We start from the raw sequence: 24,641 nt of genomic DNA, 5'->3' as shown, positions 1-24,641 counted from the left end.
CGCGTAACCACCCATCTAAAGGAATGTTCTGAATATGTAATGTACTCATTATTAAGAGAGCATGTACCATATTTGAAACCGGAAAATTGATCTTCAGTTCCACGTTTAGATCGAAAGGCCTTACTCCAGTAATTTCTTGGATGACCGAGAACATATGCTGTGAACACATTCTGTTCTTTGTACTACAGAGAGCTTGTACCATATTTGAAACCGGAAAATTGATCTTTAATTACGCGTGTAGATCAAAAGGCCTTACTCCAGGGATTTCTTGGATGACCAAGAACATATGCTGGAAACGCATTCTGTTCTTTGTACTAAGAGAGCATGTACCATATTTGAAACCGGATAACTAATCCTTAGTTACGCGTGTAGAACAAAAGGCCTTACTCCAAGGATTTCTTGGATGACCAAGAACATATGCTTTGAACGCATTCTGTTCTTCGTACTACAGAGAGCATGTACCATATTTGAAACCCGAAAATTGATCTGTGGTTGCGCGAGTAGATCAAAAGGCCTTACTCCAGGGATTTCTTGGATGATCAAGAACATACGCTGTGAACGCATTTTGTTCTTTGTACTACAGAGAGCATGTACCATATTTGAAACCGGAAAACTAATACTTAGTTACGCGTGTAGATCAAAAGGCCTTACTCCAAGGATTTATTGGATGACCAAGAACATATGCTGTGATCACATTATGTTCTTCGTACTATAGAGAGCATGTACCATATTTGAAACCGGAAAATTGATCTCTAGTTACGCGTGTAGATCAAAAGGCCTTACTCCAGGGATTTCTTGGATGACCATGAACATATGCTGTGAACGCATTCCGTTCTTTGTACTACAGAGAGCTTGTACCATATTTGAAACCGGAAAATTGATCTTTAGTTACGCGTGTAGATCAAAAGGCCTTACTCCAAGGATTTCATGGATAACCAAGAATATATGCTGAGAATATATTCTGTTCTTTGTACTACAGAGAGCATGTACCATATTTGAAACCAGCAAATTAATCCTTTGTTACGCGTGTAGATCAAAAGGCCTTACTCCAAGGATTTATTGGATGATCATGAACATATGCTGTGAACGCATTCTGTTTTTCGTACTACAGAGAGCATGTACCATATTTGAAACCCGAAATTTGATCTGTAGTTACGCGTGTAGATCAAAAGGCCTTACTCCAAGGATTTCTTGGATGACCAAGAACATACGCTGTGAACGCATTCTGTTCTTTGTACTACAGAGAGCTTGAACCATATTTGAAACCGGAAAATTGATCTTTAGTTACGCGTGTAGATCAAAAGGCCTTACTCCAGGGATTTCTTGGATGACCATGAACATATGCTGTGAACGCATTCTGTTCTTTGTACTACAGAGAGCATGTACCATGTTTGAAACCAGAAAACTAATCCTTTGTTACGCGTGTAGATCAAAAGGCCTTACTCCAAGGATTTGTTGGATGACCATGAACATATGCTGTGAACGCATTCTATTCTTCGTACTACAGAGAGCATGTACCATATTTGAAACCCGAAAATTGATCTGTAGTCACGCGTGTAGATCAAAAGGCCTTACTCCAGGGATTTCTTGGATGACCATGAACATATGCTGTGAACGCATTCTGTTCTTTGTACTACAGAGAGCATGTACCATGTTTGAAACCAGAAAACTAATCCTTTGTTACGCGTGTAGATCAAAAGGCCTTACTCCAAGGATTTGTTGGATGACCATGAACATATGCTGTGAACGCATTCTATTCTTCGTACTACAGAGAGCATGTACCATATTTGAAATCCGAAAATTGATCTGTAGTTACGCGTGTAGGTCAAAAGGCCTTACTCCAAGGATTTCTTGGATGACCAAGAACATACGCTGTGAACGCATTCTGTTCTTTGTACTACAGAGAGCTTGTACCATATTTGAAACCGGAAAATTGATCTTTAGTTACGCGTGTTGATCAAAAGGCCTCAAAAGGTCCAGGGATTTCTTGGATGACCAAGAACATTTGCTGTGAACGCATTCTGTTCTTTGTACTAAGAGAGCATGTACCATATTTGAAACCGGATAACTAATTCTTAGTTACGCGTGTAGAACAAAAGGCCTCACTCCAAGGATTTCTCGGATAACCAAGAACATATGCTTTGAACGCATTCTGTTCTTCGTACTACAGAGTGTATGTACCATATTTGAAACCCGAAAATTGATCTGTAGTTACGCGTGTAGATCAAAAGGCCTTACTCCAGGAATTTCTTGGATGACCAAGAACATATGCTGTGAACGCATTTTGTTCTTTGTACTACAGAGAGCATGTACCATATTTGAAACCGGAAAACTAATACTTAGTTACGCGTGTAGATCAAAAGGCCTTACTCCAGGGATTTTTTGGATGACCATGAACATATGCTGTGAACGCATTCTGTTCTTTGTACTACAGAGAGCATGTTCCATATTTGAAATCGGAAAATTGATCATCCTTTCTTACATACGTATCCTTTCTCTGTACCACAAGGAGCATGTACTATACTTAAAACAGGACTGCAAATCTTTGTTCCTAAGCTCAAGCCATTTCTTGGATAACTGGATGACTTATCTGTGACTTCATGCAGAATAACTATCATTTTAATCAATTTTGAAAGTCAAATTTGAAAGTTTATTTCAATTCCAATCAACAAAAATTTCCTAGTACAATCCCATTTCGACCGCATAAAAATGGTTTTGATTGTGCTGCCATTCAGTTAAATGCCTCAGTCTGTCAAACAACTAACACACATGCTGAACATGTACGTGGGTAGTGCTGCCAACAAATTTCTATTATGAAATTATTTCTCCTGTTTCAAACTTTTGGAATAGTGGAAAATTTTAGTATGAATGACGAGTGTGTATGAAAAATTTTTATTTGGAAGACATTAGTTTTATTACGCTAGCGGAAAATAATTGAAAACCCGACTTAATCCACCTACAGTGAACGCAACCCTTCTTACACTTTTGAATGGTTGTGTGTGCCCAGTGCATATTACAATTTCTATGCATATGACCTTCAATTGAATGTAAAATAACTATACAAAAAGGGATACTTCTGGAAATTTAACAATTTTTAAAAAATACAAAAATACTGCAGATTTGATTTGCCGCCTTAAATGGCAATATTACAGCTTCTGTTTAAGCCCAAAAGAGTTCAAATCGGGTCATAGACGGCTGAGATATTGGTGTGACAATTCTTCATTAGTAGTCTGAAAATATGTCTCATATTCGTATTTCACAGATATCTCTGAAACCGAATTTCCGATTGCACAAAAAAAAAATGGGTCCAATGACAAAAACATAGCTTTCGTTTAAAGATAAAATCGCACAAATCGGTCCAAGGACGACTGAGATCTTGATGGGACATATTTTACCAATGTGTGAAGTTGATACGTCTAATGCTTTATGTTCGTATTTCAGAGATATCTCCGGAACCCAATGTCTAATTGCAAAAACAAAATACAATGGGTTTCAATGGCAAAGTCATAGCTTTCGTTTAAAGATAAAATCATGCAAATTGGTTTACAGACGGCTATGATATTCATGTGACATTATTTTGTTAGTTTTCTGAAAATACACTTCATGTTCGTATTTCTCATATCTCTGGAACCAAATGTCCGATTGCAAAAAAATTGAACTCGTACAATGACAAAGTCATAGCTTTCGTTTAGTGTTAAAATCGTGCAAATCGGTACACGGACGGCTGAGATCTTGATGTGAGATTTTTGTAACGCACACACATACGCACACACGCACACACGCACACACACACACACATACATACATGTGCTCAGTTCGTCGAGCTGAGTTGATTGATATATACGACTTGGGTCTCCGAGTCTCAGATAAAAAGTCGGTTTTTCAAGCGATCTTTACACCCTTCTTAGGATGTAAGAAGGGTAAAACCTACTTTTATTGACTGCATGATGTATTATCAGATGTGTAACATAAGATTATTTCAGTTAAAACCGCCAGTTTGGCAACGCGCTTTTCGACTATAAACAAGGCGACGAAGAAAATAAATTTCAAACGCTTTAAAGTTTGAAAAACAGATCATTTGAACGCCTTCCGGTAGTTATTTTTCAATTATTTTTCACTTGAGCAATATACATTGCTTTTATGTAGTGCGCAGTGAGGAATTTATGTGAAAAAGTGCGGTGAAAATCAGTGAATTAGGGTATCTGTTCCTATATCAATAACAATAAGGCACTGTGCATATGAAATGCATTGATTTCTCACCCAATAATCAAGAAACATGAGAATAATTATGCTCAGCTCACGTAGTTTTTAATTGAGAACAATATGACAACTTCAAAAATGAAATTATTATCACATTCTAGAAGCATTTAGCTAAAAAACATCATCACCGCCAGGTACCTATTTCAATAACATTAAAAAACAGTTAATCCTATGCTTGTACCTATATCAATAATACTGTTTCCAACATGAAATACGCACACTATTACTTGTGTGTATACGTAACGATATGATTGCAGTGATGCCGAATTCGTCAATGTTTTGTATTTGAGTTGAAATATAATTACAAAATTGCAGTTTTTGTTGTAGTTTTTCAACTTATCAGATTCATTTTATGTTTGTAATAGATAATTTTTTCGATATACCTTATTTTACAAACATAAGAGTTGAATTTCACTGTGAAAGTTCATTCAAGCATTTTTTAAATAAAAATCTAGGTCGGCAACCCTTGAGAGTACTGCAAGCCATGTAAACAGTTTGGAATACGCACAAGGATAATTTAGACGTTGTTCGTAATAAACCTATATCAAACTATAGGAAATCGCGTTTGTTTTTCAAGTATAATTATATTTATAGTGAAAATGTGATGTGCTTTATGTGTTGTGAAGTGAATTTTGAAAGAATACATTTGTGTTGACTTGAAATTGAGTGGAAAACAACGGCGTGAAAACAGATGAATCTGCTAGTAGCAATCGAGCAGTGCATCAAACCATCAGTTCAGAGGTAGGAAAATGAAAAAAAGTGCTTTATAATTTTATCTTTTAATAATTTGATTCTTGTGAATTAGAACATTACATAAACAAAATCTTGAATAATATTCCAAACATTCAAGAATGTGTTCCATCCATTATTGTGTACATACGATGTGAGAAATTGTAATTAAATTGATTTTTTATTGAGTTTATCGATGGTTAAGATTAATATACGGGCTGTTATTAATATGGGAACAGATACCCTACGTTGATTTTGGTGACGGTGTTGCGCGTGTTCTACAGCAGTGAACGAACTGGATTTTCCTTCGTCGCACGGATATCGTAGGAAATTGTGAAAAAAGTCACAGTCGCAAAGTTAAATTTAACTGTATTTCAAGTAAGTAACACAGAAATGTAATTTAAATGAATGCAGATCGTAGTGTACACTTTTTTCTATCTCGCCAGATGATTAGTTCATTATTTCAGTTTACGATTCGTGAGTATTCAGAGATTTATAATTTGATATGACGGATACTAGCGCCATAGACGAATTAGCGCATAACCCTATTGTCCAAAAAAGTTTTCGTGTCAATCGTGTCGTTATGCTAATAAAAATTGTGAATTTAATATGATTGCTAAAATAGTGTGATTTTTGTTCGTTAATTTTGTAACGTTGGAAAGATATTTTGGAATAAACTCAATTAAAATTTGAAAATCATAAGACATGTTATCTTGTTAAGCAAAATCAGTTGTAAATAAAAAAATTAAAATAAAATAATGCTTCATTTCGTTAAGTCAGCTTTGGGCTTTGACAAAGCGAGACCAAAATATAACCAGTCTTTGCCCGACTACTTGACTGTCTCGGGTGAGGAAATGTTTCGTGCGGTTTGTGTTTCGGCCAAGCAAAGTGGTATACTGCTTCAAGGAGTGCAGTAATGGCTCCTGAAACTAGATATAGCTCTTTTTCAACCATGTGTTTGAACCTGGAAGGCGCCAAATTGATATCGCCCTTTGAATCTGAGTACATAACCAACAATTGTCGTCCAAGGTTTCTTGAAGGAAAAAATCCTTAAGCTCATTCATTTTTGCTCACACTAGTGGAGTACGTACTAGAGGAGTAAAACGTACTCCTTCAAAGTTTGATAAAGGTATTAATTGAGAATAGTGGATATAAAAATGAAGTGCTTGAAACAAAATCTTTTGATGTCTTCCAGATAGCAGCTTATTTGGTCAGTGCGTCTGACGTTTCCGTGAATCACTCCATTTATCGGAGAAGTTATATAAATGAAACCCGACTTAATCCACCTACAGTGAACGCAACCCTTCTTACACTTTTGAATGGTTGTGTGTGCCCAGTGCATATTACAATTTCTATGCATATGACCTTCAATTGAATGTAAAATAACTGATATTTCTGGGATATTTCTGGAAATTTAACAATTTTTAAAAAATACAAAAAGACTGCAGATTTGATTTGCCGCCTTAAATGGCAATATTACAGCTTCTGTTTAAGCCCAAAAGAGTTCAAATCGGGTCATAGACGGCTGAGATATTGGTGTGACAATTCTTCATTAGTAGTCTGAAAATATGTCTCATATTCGTATTTCACAGATATCTCTGAAACCGAATTTCCAATTGCAGAAAAAAATGAATGGGTCCAATGACAAAAACATAGCTTTCGTTTAAAGATAAAATCGCACAAATCGGTCCAAGGACGACTGAGATCTTGATGTGAGATTTTTGTAACGCACACACATACGCACACACGCACACACGCACACACACACACACACACACACACACATACATACATGTGCTCAGTTCGTCGAGCTGAGTTGATTGATATAGGGGAACTGTACCGGTTTTGGCCATGTTCCTAATTTGGCCAATTTCGCGAATAACTCCAAAAATACGGCAATTCTGGAGGGTTTTATTAGTTCCAACAAGAGATATATCCCTCACGATTCAACGCTGCTTTTAACTGATCGATTATTTGGGAAAAACATGTATTTTTCAGGGTTGGCCAAAATAGGCACTAAGTTGGCCAAAACCGGTGCACTTCCCCTATACGACTTGGGTCTCCGAGTCTCAGATAAAAAGTCGGTTTTTCAAGCGATCTTTACACCCTTCTTAGGATGTAAGAAGGGTAAAAAGGGATATTTCTGAAAATTTAACAATTTTTAAAAAATACAAAAAGGCTGAAGATTTGATTTGCCGCCTTAAATGGCAGTATTACAGCTTCTGTTCAAGCCCAAAAGAGTTCAAATCGGGTCATAGACGGCTGAGATATAAGTGTGACAATTCTTCATTAGTAGTCTGAAAATATGTCTCATATTCGTATTTCACAGATATCTCTGAAACCGAATTTCCGATTGCAGAAAAAAATTAATGAGTCCAATGACAAAAACATAGCTTTCGTTTAAAGATAAAATCGCACAAATCGGTCCAAGGACGATTGAGATCTTGTTGGGACATATTTTACCAATGTGTGAAGTTGATACGTCTAATGCTTTATGTTCGTATTTCAGAGATATCTCCGGAACCCAATGTCTAATTGCAAAAACAAAATACAATGGGTTCAATGGCAAAGTCATAGCTTTCGTTTAAAGATAAAATCATGCAAATTGGTTTACAGACGGCTGAGATATTCATGTGACATTATTATGTTAGTTTTCTGAAAATGCACTTCATGTTCGTATTTCTCACATATCTCTGGAACCAAATGTCCGATTGCAAAAAAAATTGAACTCGTACAATGACAAAGTCATAGCTTTCGTTTAGTGTTAAAATCGTTAAAATCGTGTCTACGGACGGCTGAGATCTTGATGTGAGATTTTTGTAACGCACACACATACGCACACACGCACACACGCACACACACACACATACATACATGTGCTCAGTTCGTCGAGCTGAGTTGATTGGTATATACGACTTGGGTCTCCGAGCCTCGGATAAAAAGTCGGTTTTTCAAGCGATCTTTATACCCTTCTTAGGGTGTAAGAAGGGTAAAAAGGTTATTAAAATGTAAAATTATAGCTTTGCATACGACTAACGGTCGTCGTTCGCGTTGGACTTCTTTTTATACGGGCTGGAATGCGCTTTTTTGTACGGGCTGGAATTACGTGACGACTAGCGGAGTCAAATTGGGGTTCCGTCCATTTTGCTGTGGGTTGATTCCCGACTAAGTTGATCTTGTGTGTCCGCTAAGGCCCGCCTTTCGAGATAGTCAAACGGAGGAGATTTCGTTGGTTAGTCGAGTGAAACTCACCAGACAGTTGCCAAAAAAAACTGTTGTTGAGGCCACCACTACGTTTCAATCCCCGGCGGTCAGATTTCGAGAGCGCGGTTCCCGTACGTCGCTAATCATCGTACGTTTTACCGAACCCGAACCGAGAGTTTGTAGATCTCTTTTAGTCGTAAGAGAGAGAGAGAGAGAGTGCTACTAGCTCATGGGAACGGTCATTCTGGACGCTCTCGACGGAAGCCTCCTTTTAAGGGGCTCGGGGGCCTCCTTTTAAGAGGCTCGGAAGCCTCCTTTCACAAGGCTCCGAAGTCTCCTTTCCAGAGGTTTGGAAGCCTCAAGAGTCTCAGAAGCCTCCTTTCGAAGGGCACGGAAACCTCATTTCAAGAAGCTCGTATTACACATCGAAAAAAATTATTGGCAAAGTTTTCCAACAATTATGTATAAGAATCTACCAAAACATGTATAAGAACTAGGCATATGCGAAATTGCTAGATTCTTATACAAATATTGTATAAGAATCTAACAATTTTGTAAGCTTTTCTTACATTTTTCGTATAAGAATCTAACAATTTCGCATATGCCCAGTTCTTATACATGTTTTGGTAGATTCTTATACAGAATTGTTACAAAATCTAACAACCGCTGGTTGGGTGAAAAAATAGGCGATCAGTATTTCAAAGTCTATCGAATCCTGCCACAACCAGCACAGTGTATGAAGGGCTATTTGAAAAACAAAAATGAAAAGGGCAGAAAGTCGAGTGACTAAAGTTTTAGAATCTAAAGAATTCGGAGGCTTCCTCACAGAGAACAGACATGGATGCTCATACAAAATGTTGTTGAAAACTGTGTGTAAAGCTCCTCAGTACCGCCACCGCAGACTGCCCGGCATACAAACTCAATCTCACCAAGCGATGACGTTGGCTTAGGTGATAGTGAAATGTAGTGACAATTCGGAATAAACACTAGCGCTAAAAAGTAAAATATGGCAAATTTTCATCAGCATTCTTAGCAAACTAGCACCGCACAACGGAGGCATTACGCTATACTTCAAAAACACCAGTACAAAGTTTTACACAACTTCGCGAAAGAAGATGAACGTCCGGTCTCTGTGGCCTCCATTTTAGCGGCATGATGGCTCCTACCATGCAGCCCGAAAGCTTATTTTACAGAAGAAGCTAAGCTCCTTTCAAGAGGTTCGGAAGCCTACTTTCAAGAGGCTCAAAAATCTCCCTTTAAGAAGCTTGGAAGCCTCCTTTCTAGTGACTCGGAAGCCATCTTCCAAGAGGCTCGGAAGCCTCCTTTCAAGTGGCTCGGAAGCCTCCTTTCAATAGACTCGGAAGCCTCCTTTCAAGAGGCTCGGAAGCCGCCTTTAGAGAGGTTCGGAAGCCTCCTTTCGAGAGCCTCGGAAGCCTCCTTTAGAGAGCCTCGAACCCTCCTTTAGAGAGTCTAGGAAGCCTCCTTCTAAAAGCCTCGGAAGCCTCCTTTCGAGAGGCTCGGAAGTCTCCTTTCAAGATTGGAAATCTCCTTCCAAGAGGCTCGGAAGCCTAATTTCAAGACGCTAAGTAGCCTCCTTTTAAAAGGCTCGAAAGCCTCTTTATAATAGGCTCTGAAGCCACCTTTTAAGAGACTCGAAGCCACATTTCAAGAGGCTCGAAAGCCTCCTTTCAAGTGGCTCGGAAACCTTCTTTCATGAGGCTCTGAAGCATCCTTTTAAGAGGTACGGAAGCCTCCTTTCAAGAGGTTCAGAAACCTCCATTCAAGAGGCTCGGAAGCCTCATATTAAGACGTTAGGAAGCCTTTTTTTCAAAGGCTCGGAAGCCTTTTTATAAGAGGCTCTGAAGCCTTCTTTTAAGAGACTCGAAGCCTCCTTTCAAGAGACTCGGAAGCCTCCTTTCAAGAGGCTCGGAAGCCACCTTCCAAGAGGCTCGGAAGCCTCCTTTCGAGAAGCGCGGAAGCCTCATTTTAAGAAACTTGGAAGCCTCATTTCAAGAGGTTTGGAAGCCTCCTTTCAAGAGGCTCGAAAGCCTCCTTTAAATTGGTTCGGTTGCCACCTTCCAAGAGGCTCGGAAGCCTCCTTATAATAGGATCGGAAGCCTCCTTTTAAGAGACTTATAAGGCTCCTTTCAAGAGGCTCTTTTCAAGGAGCTCGGAAGGCTCATATTAAGACGCTTGGTAGTCTTCTTTTAAATGGCACGGAAGCCTCTTTATTAAAGGCTCTAAAGTAAGCTCTAAAGCCTCCCTTCAAGAGACTCTGAAGCCTCCTTTCACGAGGCTCGGAAGCCTTCTTTCATGAGGTTCTGGCCTTCGTTTAAGAGGCTCGGAAGCTCCTATTCAAGAGGCACTGAAGCCTGCTTTCAAGTGGCTCGGAAGCCTCCTTTCAAGAGGCTCGGAAGCCTTCTTTCAAGAGGCTCTGAAGCCTTCTTTCAAGAGGCTCGGAAGCCCCCTTTCAAGAGGTTTAGAAGCCTCATATTAAGACGTTAGGAAGCCTTTTTTTCGAAGGCTCGGAAGCCTTTTTATAAGAGGCCCTGAAGTAAGCTCTGAAGCCTCCTTTCAAGAGACTCGAAGCCTCCTTTCAAGAGGGTCGGGAACCTCCTTTCAAGAGGCTCGGAAACCTCCTTTCAAGAAGTTTGGAAGCCTCCTTTCAAGAGGCTCGGAAGCCTCCTTTCAATTGGCTTGGAAGTCACCTTCCAAGAGGCTCGAAAGCCTCCTTTCAATAGGATCGGAAGCCTCCTTTTAAGAGACTCAGAAGGCTCCTTTCAAGAGGTTCGGGGCTCGGAAGGCTCATATTAAAACGCTCGGTAGCCTCCTTTTAAATTGCTCGGAAGCCTCTTTATTAGAGGCTCTGAAGTAAGCTCTTAAACCTCCTTTCAAGAGACTTTGAAGCCTCCTTTCACGAGGCTCGGAAGCCTTCTTTCATGAGGCTCTGAAGCCTTCTTTTAAGAGGCTCGGAAGCCTCCTTTCAAGAGGCTTGGAAGCCATCTTCCAAGAGGCTCCTTTCAAGAGGCTCGGAAGCCTTCTTTCAAGAGGCTCGGGAACCTTCTTTCAAGAGACTCAAGAGCCTTCTTTCAAGAGCTCGGAAGCCTTCTTTTATGAGCCTCGGAAGCCTCCTTGCAAGAGCCTCGGATCGCGGGACCATCATCATCATCATCATCCTTTCAAGAGGATCGGAAGCCTCCTTTCAAGAGGCTCGGAAGTCTCCTTTCGAGAGGCTCGGGAGTCTCTGTTCGAGAAGCTCGGAAGTATCATTTCCGAAGCCTCGATTCAAGATGCCCAGAAGCCTCTTTTCAAGAGTTTCAGAAGCCTCCTTTAAGACGCTCAGTAGCATCCTTTTAAAAGGCTCGGAAGCCTCATTGTAAGAGGCTCTGAAGTAAGCTCTTAAGCCTCCTTATAAGAGCCTCGACAGCCTCCTTGCAAGAGACTCGGAAATCTTTTTTCGAGAGGCGCGGAAGGCTCCTTTCGAAAGAAGGCTCGGAAGCCTTCTTTTAAAAGCTTAGGAAGCTTCCTTGCTTCCTTGCGGAAGCCTTCTTTCATGAGGCTCTGAAACCTCCCTTTAAGAGGCTCGAAAGGTTTGGAAGCCTCATATTAAGACGTTAGGTAGCCTTTTTTTAAGGCTCGGAAGCCTTTTTATAAGAGGCTCTGAAGCATCCTTTCAAGTGGCTCGGAATTCTTCTTTCATGAGGCTCTGAAGCCTCCTTTTAATAGGCTCGGAAGCCTCCTTTCAAAAGGTTCAGAAGCCTCCATTCAAGAGGCTCGGAAGCCTCCTTTCAAAAGACTCGAAAGCCTCCTTTAAGAGGCTCGGAAGCCTCATTTTAAGAAACTTGGAAGTCTCATTTCAAGAGGCTCGGAAACCTCCTTTTAAGAGGTTTGGAGGCCCCCTTTCAAAAGGCTCGAAAGCCGCCTTTAAATTGGCTCGGAAGCCACTTTCCAAGAGGCTCGAAAGCCTCCTTTCAATAGGATAGGAAGCCACCTTTTAAGAGACTCAGAAGGCTCCTTTCAAGAGGCTCGGAGGCCTCTTTTCAAGGGGCTCGGAAGGCTCATTTAAGGACGCTCGGTAGTCTCCTTTTAAATGGCTCGGAAGCCCCTTTATTAGAGGCTCTGAAGCCTCCTTCGAGAGACTCTGAAGCCTCCTTTCACGAGGCTCGGTAGCCTTCTTTCATGAGGCTCTGGCCTGCTTTTAAGAACCCGGAAGCTCCCTTTCAAGAGGCGCTGAAGCCTGCTTTCAAGTGGCTCGGAAGCCTCCTTTCAAGAGGCTTCTTTCAAGAGGCTCGGGAGCCTTCTTCCAAGAGGCTCGGGAGCCTTCTTTCAAGAGGATCGGAAGCCTTCTTTTAAGAGCCTCGGAAGCCTCCTTGCAAGAGCCCCGGATGCCGCCTTTCGAGAGGCGTGGGTCCCTCCTTTCAAGAGGCTCGGAAGTCTCCTTTCAAGAGGTTCGGAAGCCTCCTTTAAGACGCTCGGTAGCCTCTTTTTAAAACGCTCGGAAGCCTCATTGAAAGAGGCTCTGAAGTAAGCTCTTGAGTCTCCTTTTAAGAGCCTCGGAAGCCTTCTTGCGAGAGCCTCGGAAGTCTGCTTTCAAGAGGCGCGAAAGCCTCCTTTCGAGAGACTCGGGAGCCTTCATTCAAGAGGCTCGGAAGCCTCCTCTTAAGAGCTTGGGAAGCCTCCTTGCAAGAGCCTCGGATGCCTTTTTTCGAGAGGCTCGGACGGCTCCTTTCGAAAGGCTCGGAAGCCTTCTTTCAAGATACTTGGGAGCCTCATTTTAAGACGCTCGGGAGCTTCATTTTAAGATGCGCGGTAGCTTCCTTTTGAAAGACTCGGAAGCCACTTTCAAGAAGTTCGGAAGCCTTCTTAAAGAGGCTCGGAAACCTCAAGAGGTTAGGAAGCCTCTTTTCAAGAAACTCCGAAGCCTTATTTCTAGAGGCTCGGAACCCTCATTTTAAGCGGCTCTCTTTTCAAAAGGCTGAGAAACCTCCTTTCAAGAGGCTCGGAGCCTTTCTTCCAAAGTTTTCGGATGCCTCCTTTTATGAAGCTCGGAAGCCCTACCTCGAGAAAGCTCGGAATTCTTCTTTCAACAAGCTTGAAAGCCTCCTTTAAGAGGCTCGGAAGCCTCCTTTCAAAAGGCTTGGAAGCCCCCTTTTAAGAGGCTCGGAAACCTCCTCTTAAGAAGATCGGAAGCCTACTTACAAAACGATGTATTATTGCTGAATCATTAATTAATGTGCGTGATCCAGGACTAGCATTACTTCCCTTTACCAAAATTCGCGAAAATCCATGTAAAGTAAAAAGCGACCCCAGTGTTCTCCGGAAATTTCTTCAGAATATGCTTCAGGATTTTCCCAGGTTTGTTTCCCAAAATAACCCATGCTTATGCATGCTTTTCTTCAATGGCTGGCTTCAGTGGCTGAAACATCTCCTTCTAGTCGCCATTCGCGGAAACCGAAAAAGACTATCACTAGGGAAAAGAGCATAACCGGTGCTGACAGATGAGAGTTCAAGCTAACTTCTCACTCCCTCGCTGTAGGATCCGTACGGAGTGAATCTTTTCGGACTAATTTGGGTTCTTCTGGATCAGTCTCCAAACATTTTAATGCACGAGAGGAGCCGGCCAAGGGCCGAAAATCTCGTTAATAAAGATAAATAATAATAATAACATTTTAATGGATTTTGCTGGAATTTCCCACTCGCAAATCGTCAGCTTCGTTTTTTGATGACTAGGGTCCCCTTGGTAGTAGAAAACTCCACCATTTCCTAGACTTGCCTTTCCCTTTATCGGCTGCCGTACTTCTACCACCACCTCCTCCATCTGCATTAGAAACAGAACCCAGTAAACCACATATCGTATAACAAACAGCAAATAAAGTCGGATTTGCGTCCATCAAAAATTTAAATCGCACTGCATATCAAACTTTATCAGTTTATTGTCGACAAATGTTGTATTAAACGTATCATATACGATAATTTTTACCATAGTGAAAATCAATCGTAATTGTGTAAATAAAAACTCATAATGATTTATATTCCTTGTAATATCCTATATCAGTGCGAATGAATGTCTACGTGAATCGTAATACAATCGAAACCACCTCAGTCCAAGTGGCTTGCAGAAGTTTCAAGCAGTTGTAGTAAAGATATAAATTGTGTAGTTTATGTTGGACAAAAATCCGACTCACTTCAAGATGTGCACTATGGTGCCGTGGTAGAGTATCCGCCTGCAAATCCAAAGACCGAATGTTCGAGACTTTGGTGCTGGTAAGATTTTTTTATTTTTTATTTTAATGTGGGCGTTAATGTTGGGTAAGTGGGCGTTAATGTTGGATTTTACGTCGTTTAGGCAGAACCACTTTTTCGGAAAATTGCCCTCGACGATACCTACGCAACGAGAATGGAACAATCCCGAGCAACAATCACATGTTGCAGGTACTACAACTACTCACAGAACGCTACTTATTTCATATATTTTGCAGTTTGTTTCCGACAAGGGAACAAACTTCCCAAAAGCAACTGATTGGTTCTCAGCTATGCTGAACTATATTTCTCTATTTTTTTTTAAATAATCTAGGTACAATGATTCCTTTATCTACATTACTTACAAATAACAGATTTTCTTTTTCTATACTAAGTGCCCATTGCAGAGATGCATCTGAACACGAGAACGCGTGTTCGTGTTCAAAACGTTCTGAACACTGCACACTGTTCAAGAGCACTGACCTAACTTAGCAACTTGTATCCTAGGAAAACAAATTCAAACGACGGCATGCTACACATTTTTCGGCTAGTAACGGAACACGTGGGCATCTAACGGATAGAAATCAAGCATGCTCGTATGTTTTTGCATAGTTCCAAATCTAAGGAATCTTAGTTACCATGATCGTTTTTCTTGCGTACCAACCCAGTGCACACTGAACTGTGTTCAGAGTTCAAAACTAAGAACACCAAGGCGCGCTCTTGGCTCATGTTCTGTTCAGGATGCATCTCTGGCCCATTGTTTTTTATTGTTTCGGGTTGTGAAGTATCGCTCAAGAGTTTCTTCGGAATCCGTAGTGAAGGAACGTTTTAGAATTTCTGGAAAGGGATTTTTTTCAAAATAGCCAACACAGGAATATCAGGAGGAGGACGTGGAATTTCCCAGAACTTCTTGAAAGTGAGAGAACAACTCCACAGAACTCTGGAGCAGGAATATCCCAGAATAACTGTAGCAAAAATTTCTAAAGGTGTAATTCTTCAGAACTCTTGATGCCGATATCCCCCGAATATTAAGGTAATAGTGGGTTAGTAATTCCTTGGAGTGTGGTAGTAATACTCCAAAGTTCTTTGAGGAGGATATCGCTAGAATTTTTAGAGAAAGAATCTCCTTAAAAATCTTGGGTTTTCTCTCCTGATTTTCTTAACAAAGTAGGGGAAAGAATTAACGAGTAGTAGGAATAGGACCCCAGAATTTTCAATGGAGAGTATTCCAGGATATCTGGGGTGGGACAAAACAATACCACAGATCCCTTGGAGGAGAAATCAAGAAAATTTTCCAGTCATCCTGTAGATGTAATTTCTTGGGGTGTAATTCCCCAGAGTTCCTTGATGTAAAACCCTCCAGCGGTCCCAGAGAAGGATTTCTTCCAAATTCAAGAAGAAAGAATCGCTTTTACGAACAAATTACTTTCAACAACTAAAGCGTTACCAAAATCTCCCATTTACAGAATTCGTGAAGGGATTTTGAACTTGTTTGTTTGTGTACCTCTTGGCCGTACAGTTAGCGGCGTTAGTAGTCTAACAATATTTGCGTCTCACACTATTTTTGGATTGTGGGTTCGATTCCCATCCCAGTAAGGAGAAAACTTAATAGGCTCTCGACTGTTTGAATTTTACAATAATGATAATGACACTCAATAGATAGAGAAATCAAATTACACACATCATCTAGACACTCATGACATTTTTTAAAATAGATAATTACAAAATGACAGTTGAAAACGAATATTACTGACTATCAGCAGAGTAGTGAATAAGCACCCAGGTTTTTCATAAATTTAAGTCCCAATATTTTGTTAAATGTTAGTAATTGTCATTAATATGTTGCATTGTATAGTGATGAATGTTTAACTGTTAATTGTTTTAGGAAATTGACGATATTTGTTAATGTTTTTATGACAATCAGTGAGCTCAACAAACCACCTGACAAAAAGCGATATTTTCTGTAAGTTTTTGTGCTATTTGTATGTCATCTCATAATTGTTTGTAATCTTTAATAGAACCCTTGAAAAAGATGGAATAAACCATTGAAACGTCGGGCGTAGAAGAAATATGTCGTTTTAATAGCCAGTAAAGACTGAAAGCCAAAAAAAATGTATTAGTAAGGAGAAAACTTTTCGTAAGGCGAAATATTCGCCATTGTCTAATGCAGTATTCAGTCTGTGCGACTCCTGGTCGAGAACTGTGACCCTGTCTTTTTTATGTTTCCAAAGGGGTGAGATGGAAGGGTTCTCGGGAAGGAATGTATGAAATCATTCATCTCACCTTGAATCGTATGAAGTCATTCATCTCACTTTCTCCGGTATCCTCCTTCAGACATAATAAAAATCGATATATGCCTCTTCTACCAACTGGATCCACTGTGCGATGGCCAGATTAGGAACCCACAAAACGAGGAAAACTTCGAGCAATGTACTCCGCAAGACATAGCGTTGGGTAAAATCCATGCGAGTATTTGATGTAAGCTTCTTCTGCCGCCTCCTAGCTGCTACATTTTTAATAAGCTCAACCCACCCGACAGCATAAAATCCGGCTCTCGAAATTCCACAGTGATGGGGGATCCCTTTAACATTCCCTGCCGAAATACCTCACGCAGAGCTAGCAGATATCTTAGCAGACGTAGTTCCCCGAAAAGGTAATGAGTGTAAAATTACACGAAACCGGCGGCGCACCCACATTAGGGACGAACACGCTCTGGTCACTGTGTTTTACTTTTGCCAATTGTTCTTTCTCTCGTCTCCACGTGCGTCTGTGCTGGGTTGAATAAATTATTTATGAAGCTCACCAGATCCCACTGTAGCTATTTGGGGGACAGAAAGGGCATAACGCACATTTGTTACTGATAAAGGCTGCCCTACTCATTTGACTAATTTCAACTAGATTAGAATTAGTTTCTAGGGGTACACTCAAGCTGTAGTGACCGGCACTATTCATGGAATATTTATTATTTTGCGGGTGCTGGAAATTGTGTTACGTTGTTTAGTCACGAGCCGACTTCCAACCAGGCAGCTGATTTTTTTTATTGAGATTTGTGTCACAGCAATATGATAGCTAATGATGGTGTTGCGAATTTTCTGGGAGCTATTAAAACATCACTGTTTTCAATAATATATTTTCGAAATAAATTATTATAGCTGAAGAGGTCAAACGCAAAGGGATGAAAGTGACAAAAACTTAATTTTGAGGAGAATGGTTGTAAAATTTTTCAATTTTTTTTCGTTCCATACAAATATGCGTATGACGGCAGTATAGTAGTGCACCTTTTCAAAAAGGTGAATGAAAAAATGGTTTACATAAACAAGCAAAATATAGTCTCACTTCATGATAAATCATTTTGATTGGAAGAATTTTCAACCCTCTTATTACCGTCACATTTTTTCATATAACCAGATAATTTCGGCAAGCGGGAACTCTATTGATGAAATAACGTAGCTAAGCATCAATAAACGGAAATGTGTAACCTTTTGTATCTTTTGTTTTTAATCTTTCGTTTATTTTGGAGGCTCAATTGCCGTGAAGCGTTACGGAGCCGAAGTCAAGTTTAACAATTCATTTCTTAAATCTTATACATAATGTTAGTTTTGGGGAACCGAAAGACTCGCGGTTTGGTCGAGGTTAGGGAATACAATAATATAGTAGGAAAGGAAGGGAATTTAGGGTGCTTAAGTAATAAGGCAAAGACAAAGGTGCTGTTTGAATGAGATGGCGCCACAACGTTTAAAGTAAAATGAATTGCGGCACCAGACAACTGTTACAAAGTTGGTATGTTTCCACGGCTTTCAAACGATCTCTCAGACTCAAAGATTTAAATTTGTTGCAGTCCTTGATTCGGTGTTTCACACTCTGACAGATGTAACAAGGCTTTCCTTGGGTGTCCGCTTTCCTTCCCTGCTGAACGAATTTTCGCGGTTCAACAATCGCGTGACTGTGGATGAACGCTTTCTCTCTTTTTGGCTTCTCTGCTCCACCGATCCTAGCTCCGTCGAAGTCGCTGAAGTGAGCTACGTCGCTCGCGGCGGATGTAATTGCACTCATATACTCGCAAAATGTTCCCAAATCAACCAGTCCTACGTTTCTTTTGTACAATGCCCAATCGAGCCGAATATTTGGTGGCAGTTTGTCTACGAGCTCCTGAAGAAGGGTTGGGTTTGTTAGATGTGCTTGCTGATTTGCTGCCATCAGATGACCAACGAGGTTCTGAACGACGAGACCAAAATTAACAAGCGTCTCAAGTCGCTCCGCTTTCGGGTGGGGACACTTCGTACCTTCACGAGCAGTGACTGTACTAGTCGCTCTGGGCTCCCGAACAAAGATTCCAATGTTTCCATTACTTTCGGGACCGATGAAGGTAGCAGAAGGTTGCTCCGAACGGACTCCAATGCTTTGCCCTTGAGGCATTTTTGCAGTCGCATTAAGTTTTCTGCTTGAGAATACCCACACATTGTGGTGGAGTTTCGAAAACTGCTTATAAAAAGCGGCCATTCCTCAGGGCAACCATTGAAAATTGGCAGCTCCTTGGGTACAACCTGCCTAGCAGACAATTGCTGTTGGAATTGCCCCCACGACGCCTGCTGAGTCTGTAGCTGCTGCAGCTGATTGACGTATGGTTGAGACTGTTGCTGTTGTGACGGATGCGATGACCATGGTCGATGCGCTAGCGCTGATGAGACAACCGAACCGGGCGGTTGCGGTGATGGTGGTGGTGGTGGTGTATATGATTCTTCTGCGCGCAACACAGATGGGGGCAATGATCGATCTTCTAGCTGGTCACATATACCAGACCTCGATAAATGCGGTTGTCGGTACGATGGTCCGATTACTGACTGCACCGCGCAAGGTCGTTGTGCACACGATAGTTGTTGATTCGAAGAATGGATAGATGCCACTTGAGACGCTTGTGGTACCGGTGGAGACAGCGACGACTGCGATACTTGTGTTTGGAACGCTTTTGGTGGTTGTGCTGTAGTAGATCGGGCCGATTCGTCATCCAGATTTGTAAGTTGCACGACATTTGACGGCAATAATGATGATTCGCTTACTGGTGGAAGCGAGTTAGGTAACTGAAAAATGGCTGGCCTCGATATCGGTTCCGAGAACAAAAACGTAGGTAGACGAGGTCGAGGCACTACCTTTGGCAGTATTGATAACTGCTGCAAGGGCTTTGTTAAAACCGACTGTGTGTAAACGGATTGTATTGCCACCGGTTGTATTGTAGGATGTGTACGTATTGGACCACTTACTGCTGTTGAACGACATTCATCAATCGATCGAACTGGAGTCGAAGCAGTGATCGGATCCATATCCACAGTACCAACATTGTCGGCGACTAAATCACTGAACAGTGGAAATTTGTCTCTATTACTAGCCACTTGGTTTCCTGGTTTTTTATGCACTGTTCCAGTGTATCTCGATAACATACCTCCGCTAGGCGCAAATAGTCCAGTGCCAACAGTAATCGGTGGAAAAATCTCATCAACGTTAACCGGCACTGGGTTTCCATCAGCAGCTTCGTCTAATCTTTCAATCCATTCTTGCACATGGCTGCGTCGGCTAACTCGACTACGGCGACTTCTATGACTTCCAGCTTCCTCCTCCTCTACTTCGGCAACCTGCAGAGCATACTTCTCGTCTAGATACCTTCTATCAAGTGCTGCTTTGGCTTCTAGAGCTTTCTCCTGGCGAATACGATCCTGCTCCTGCTGCTCTAGAATTAGTTTCTCCTGTGCCCTTTTCTCTTCCTCCAGTCGCATGAGTTGTAACTGGAGCCGTGTTGACCGTGAGGTAGTGTTGGTTCCTCCAGATATGGAATCACCACTTGCGGTCGCCATTGAATGACAAACATTGCACTTCCACTTACCGTCCAGACCCTCAGTCATCTCCTTGCACGCACGATGATACCAACGATGACACCGATCGCAAGCTATCATGTCTGCTACGTGATTAGGGATTTTGCATCTCTCGCAAACGCACTGTGGTCTTTCAGCGTTGGCTTTGGCCGCCGCTCGCGTAGTAGTGGGCATCATGTATCCGTCCTCCGAATGACCTTCTTGACCGTTTCGTCTTCAGCAACGCGACAAAGAATAACGAGTTAAATTCTTTAAAGAATATTGGCGCGGCACACGACGCAGAAAAAAGAGAAGTCAATGTCTTCGTAGCAATTTCCCGATTTATTGGCAAGATGCTTTAAAGCTAAAATGAATTCACGAATGTTATAAAGTTCATAGTTTTTCGTACAACAATACTCACAATTTAGTGACTCTAGTCTATAGTTTCCACGTCCTAGCTACCGTCCAGTAATCACTTCAGTCAGTATTTCTATTTTAAATTAATTTTAAGGTCTTAGTCTTCAATTCAATCATTAGATCATAGCTTTACTTACGATTTCGTATTCGTTTAGGATAGAATCTAATTTAGTCAACTAAAGTGCACTCAATATAGATTAGTTACAAAAATTTCTGCATGTAAGTAACCTAAAATAATAGTTGTAGATTTACACTGATTATTTATGTTTAGAATAGGTTTTGCATGTTGACTCACTAATATAATTCAACTTTGTAGTTTAGGTAACAATTAGGAATATTTCAATTTAGTTTATATTTAGTATTACTAAGAAAAACAGGCTGCATAATCATCATCACCGCACTTCAACTAACAACATCGTTTCGTTTCGTTGATGGAATTGTTGATTTCGCTGACACCGTCAGAGCTGTCGGATGACAAGCGCTCTGTCAGATCTACTCAGCGTTCCCGTGGAAGTTTTCGGATGCAGCACTGACGTTCGTAACGCCTCCCGCAACATCCTTGTATGAACAAATCATCCGTTCTCATCAACTACGCATCGCATCAATATGAAAGCTAAGTCAAAAAGCAACAAATAATTTTTAGATTTTTTGTACCCACCATTTATTTTACAGTTCTAAACGATAAAAGAGATTTCATTGTACCTCCATACTAAATTCTAGCTTTATACTTTCTATTTCTTCAAGACTGTTCTCCACCTCGTGTGTGTGGAACGAACATTGAAAACTTACGATAACGAACAGCAGATGTCATTAGTGTATATGCAATATTACATTGATACAGACACGCAGCAACACCACCTGTCCCCTGATAATGGAAATATTTCAATTATACCATCAGGTGTGGTGGCTGTTTTTAAAATGTTTTGAAAGGGCCTCAAGCGGAATTTTAGCATAGAGAACAGACATGGAGGCTCGAACAAAATTTCTTACAAAACATGTGTAAATAAACAAACCGAACCTCAACGCCATCGACGTCGACATTGCAACTCACAATCTCATTTTGACAACACGATGGCGCTGGTATGCTCTTGCATAACGACACTAGCGCACAGTGGCATTTTTTGATGACGCTAGCGCTGATTCTGCACGAGATAACGTCGACATTCCAAAGTTATTTCAAAATGAACAGTAAAAAGTTATCACAACATAGCGAGTACAGCTTCAACGTCTGTTCTCTGTGATTTTAGCTAGAATGCAACTGACGATCCTATTACGATGCTGATGTTCACATAGTTGACATTCTTGGCGATGTTTCACATCTGTAACGGGACAAACATTTTTTTGGGAGACAACAATGAGAGGAAGACATACGAAAGGGATTAACGACAGACATTGAAATGGACAAAAAGAGGAAGACATTCGATATGGGGTACGACAGAGAAGGGGGCGTGCAGACTAAGATCACAATCTTACATCAGCAACTTCCACAAATTGGTGGACGAGGGACATGTATTCGAGATCAAGGCCCGCCAACACTTCTCTAATAGGCTTTGGTTGTTTTCCTCGGACCCGGAGATGTTCAGTTAATGCAGATCTGGGGCCACGATTCTCCTCGCACGCCCACACGACATGATCAATGTCCTGATAATCCTCGCCGCAAACACAGAGATTGCTTTCCGAGAGCCCCACTCTGAAAAGATGTGCGATTAAAGTGTAGTGATTGGACATTAGACGACACATGGTTCGAATGAAGTCTCGTCCTATATTCAATTTTTTGAACCATTTTGAACCATTTTGAACCGAATTGAATACAGCCATCTAACCAGCTCCCCATTTGTCCATTTCTGCTGCTAGCTGATCAAGGTTTCCTGACGAACTAATGAACAAAATTCATCGAAGGTGATTTGCCGATCGTAAATATCACCTTCCATAGCGCCCACCTTAGCCAAAGAGTCCGCTTTCTCATTTCCCGGGATCGAGCAATGAGAAGGGACCCAAGCCATGGTGATTGTGAATGACCGTTTCGATAAAGCACTCAAAGCTTTCCTTATCCCCTTTTGGGGATACGCTCAGTGCTTCACCGGTTTCATTGACCGAACAGCCTCCAATGAACTTAGACTGTCGGTGAAGATGAAAAAGTGGTCTGGAGGTAGGGATGCGATTTGTTCGAGTGAATAGTGTATAGCTGCTAGCTCAGCAGGTCAGCAGTATACACGGAACTAGGCTCTTTGAGGTTAAAGTAGGCGCTATGAAAAACGTTGAAAACACCGAAACCAGTCATCCATTTTTGGCCCGTCAGTGAAAAAGCTTCTCTCCTCGCTAGCCCGTATTTGCTTGCAAATAATGGAGGTATGACCTCCGCTCGAAGAAAGTCTGGTATTCCATGAACATCCTGCTTCATGGACAGATCAAAAGTAACAGAGGAACTGTAAGAGTCTAAGAAGTTAGCACGATTGGTGTCAACCGAAGATGGGCTTACCTCCAGCGTCATATACCAGTAGTAAATACTCATGAATCGAGATTGAGGGTTTTGTTCGAGCAGCTTCTCGAAGTTATCAATGACCAATGGATTGAGAACCTCACAGCGGATGAAGAACCGGAGCGATAATTCCGCGAAACGATCTGTCAGAGGCAGTACTCCCGCAAGTGTACTTCCAGACTCATCGTATGAGCCGAGTTCATACAACCCAACGCGATACGGAGACAGCGGTACTGAATCCGTTGAAGCTTCAGCATGTGTGTTTTAGCCGCGGATTAGAAGCAGAAACTACCGTATTCGAGAACCGACAGAATGGTTGTTCGGTACAACGTGATAAGATCTTCGGGATGCGCTCCCCACCAAGTTCACGTTATCATTCGCATGAAGTTGATTATTTTCTGGCATTTTTGTGTCAGATACATAATGTGCTTCCCAAAGGTACATTTAGAGTCGAACCAGACCCCGAGGTATTTAGAAGACATGCTATGAGTGATTGCCTTACCCATCAGTTGGAGCGGAAACTTTGCCGGCTTATGTTTCTTTGAAAAGACAACCATCTCAGTTTTCTCCGGATACCCAGCTTTAAAGCCCAAGTAGACAAATTGTCCAGAGTATCTTGCAACGGTCCATGCAGATCAACTGCGGTTGGCCACGAAACAAATACAACACAATCATCTGCAAGCTGTCTTAACGAGCAATTTGGCATGAGACATGTACAAATAGTTGTTCAAAATTGGTGAAAGTCCACACTCGTGGAGTTTGTCGGATAAAACATCGACGCAGACTGGAGTTCAGTGCGTGATCTCTCTTGTTTCGGACATCAGAACGATCGCGCGGTCGGCCGAATTATTGTGTTCTGCATTGCGCGGCCGGTAATAAAATGTGATCTCTTGTTTCGGACAGCAGAACGATCGCGCGGTCGGACGAATTATTGTGTTCTGCATTGCGCGGCCGGTAATAAAATTAATCAGTTCAGTGCGTGATCTCTCTTGTTTCGGACAGCAGAACGATCGCGCGGTCGGCCGAATTATTGTGTTCTGCATTGCGCGGCCGGTAATAAAATTAATCAGTTCAGTGCGTGATCTCTCTTGTTTCGGACAGCAGAACGATCGCGTGGTCGGACGAATTATTGTGTTCTGCATTGCGCGGCCGGTAATAAAATTAATCAGTTCAGTGCGTGATCTCTCTTGTTTCGGACAGCAGAACGATCGCGCGGTCGGCCGAATTATTGTGTTCTGCATTGCGAGGCCGGTAATAAAATTAATCAGTTCAGTGCATGATCTCTCTTGTTTCGGACAGCAGAACGATCGCGCGGTCGGCCGAATTATTGTGTTCTGCATTGCGCGGCCGGTAATAAAATTAATCAGTTCAGTGCATGATCTCTCTTGTTTCGGACAGCGGAACGATCGCGCGGTCGGACGAATTATTGTGTTCTGCAATGTGCAGCCGGTAATAAAATTAATCAGTTC

General features: G+C 41.5%; 1 protein-coding gene across 3 annotated transcripts in view; it reads right to left on the bottom strand.

The window, feature by feature from the left end:
* The window catches only part of LOC134219374 (adipokinetic hormone/corazonin-related peptide receptor variant I), a 337,296-nt gene that overhangs the window by 144,552 nt on the left and 168,103 nt on the right, over positions 1–24,641 (bottom strand). The window lies entirely within an intron of this gene.

This window comes from Armigeres subalbatus, chromosome 3 (assembly GCF_024139115.2).
Source record: "Armigeres subalbatus isolate Guangzhou_Male chromosome 3, GZ_Asu_2, whole genome shotgun sequence".
NCBI classification, from domain to species: Eukaryota; Metazoa; Arthropoda; class Insecta; order Diptera; family Culicidae; genus Armigeres; species Armigeres subalbatus.
The sequence above is the reverse complement of the archived record's forward strand: the minus strand, read 5'-3'. Positions and strand labels throughout refer to the sequence as shown.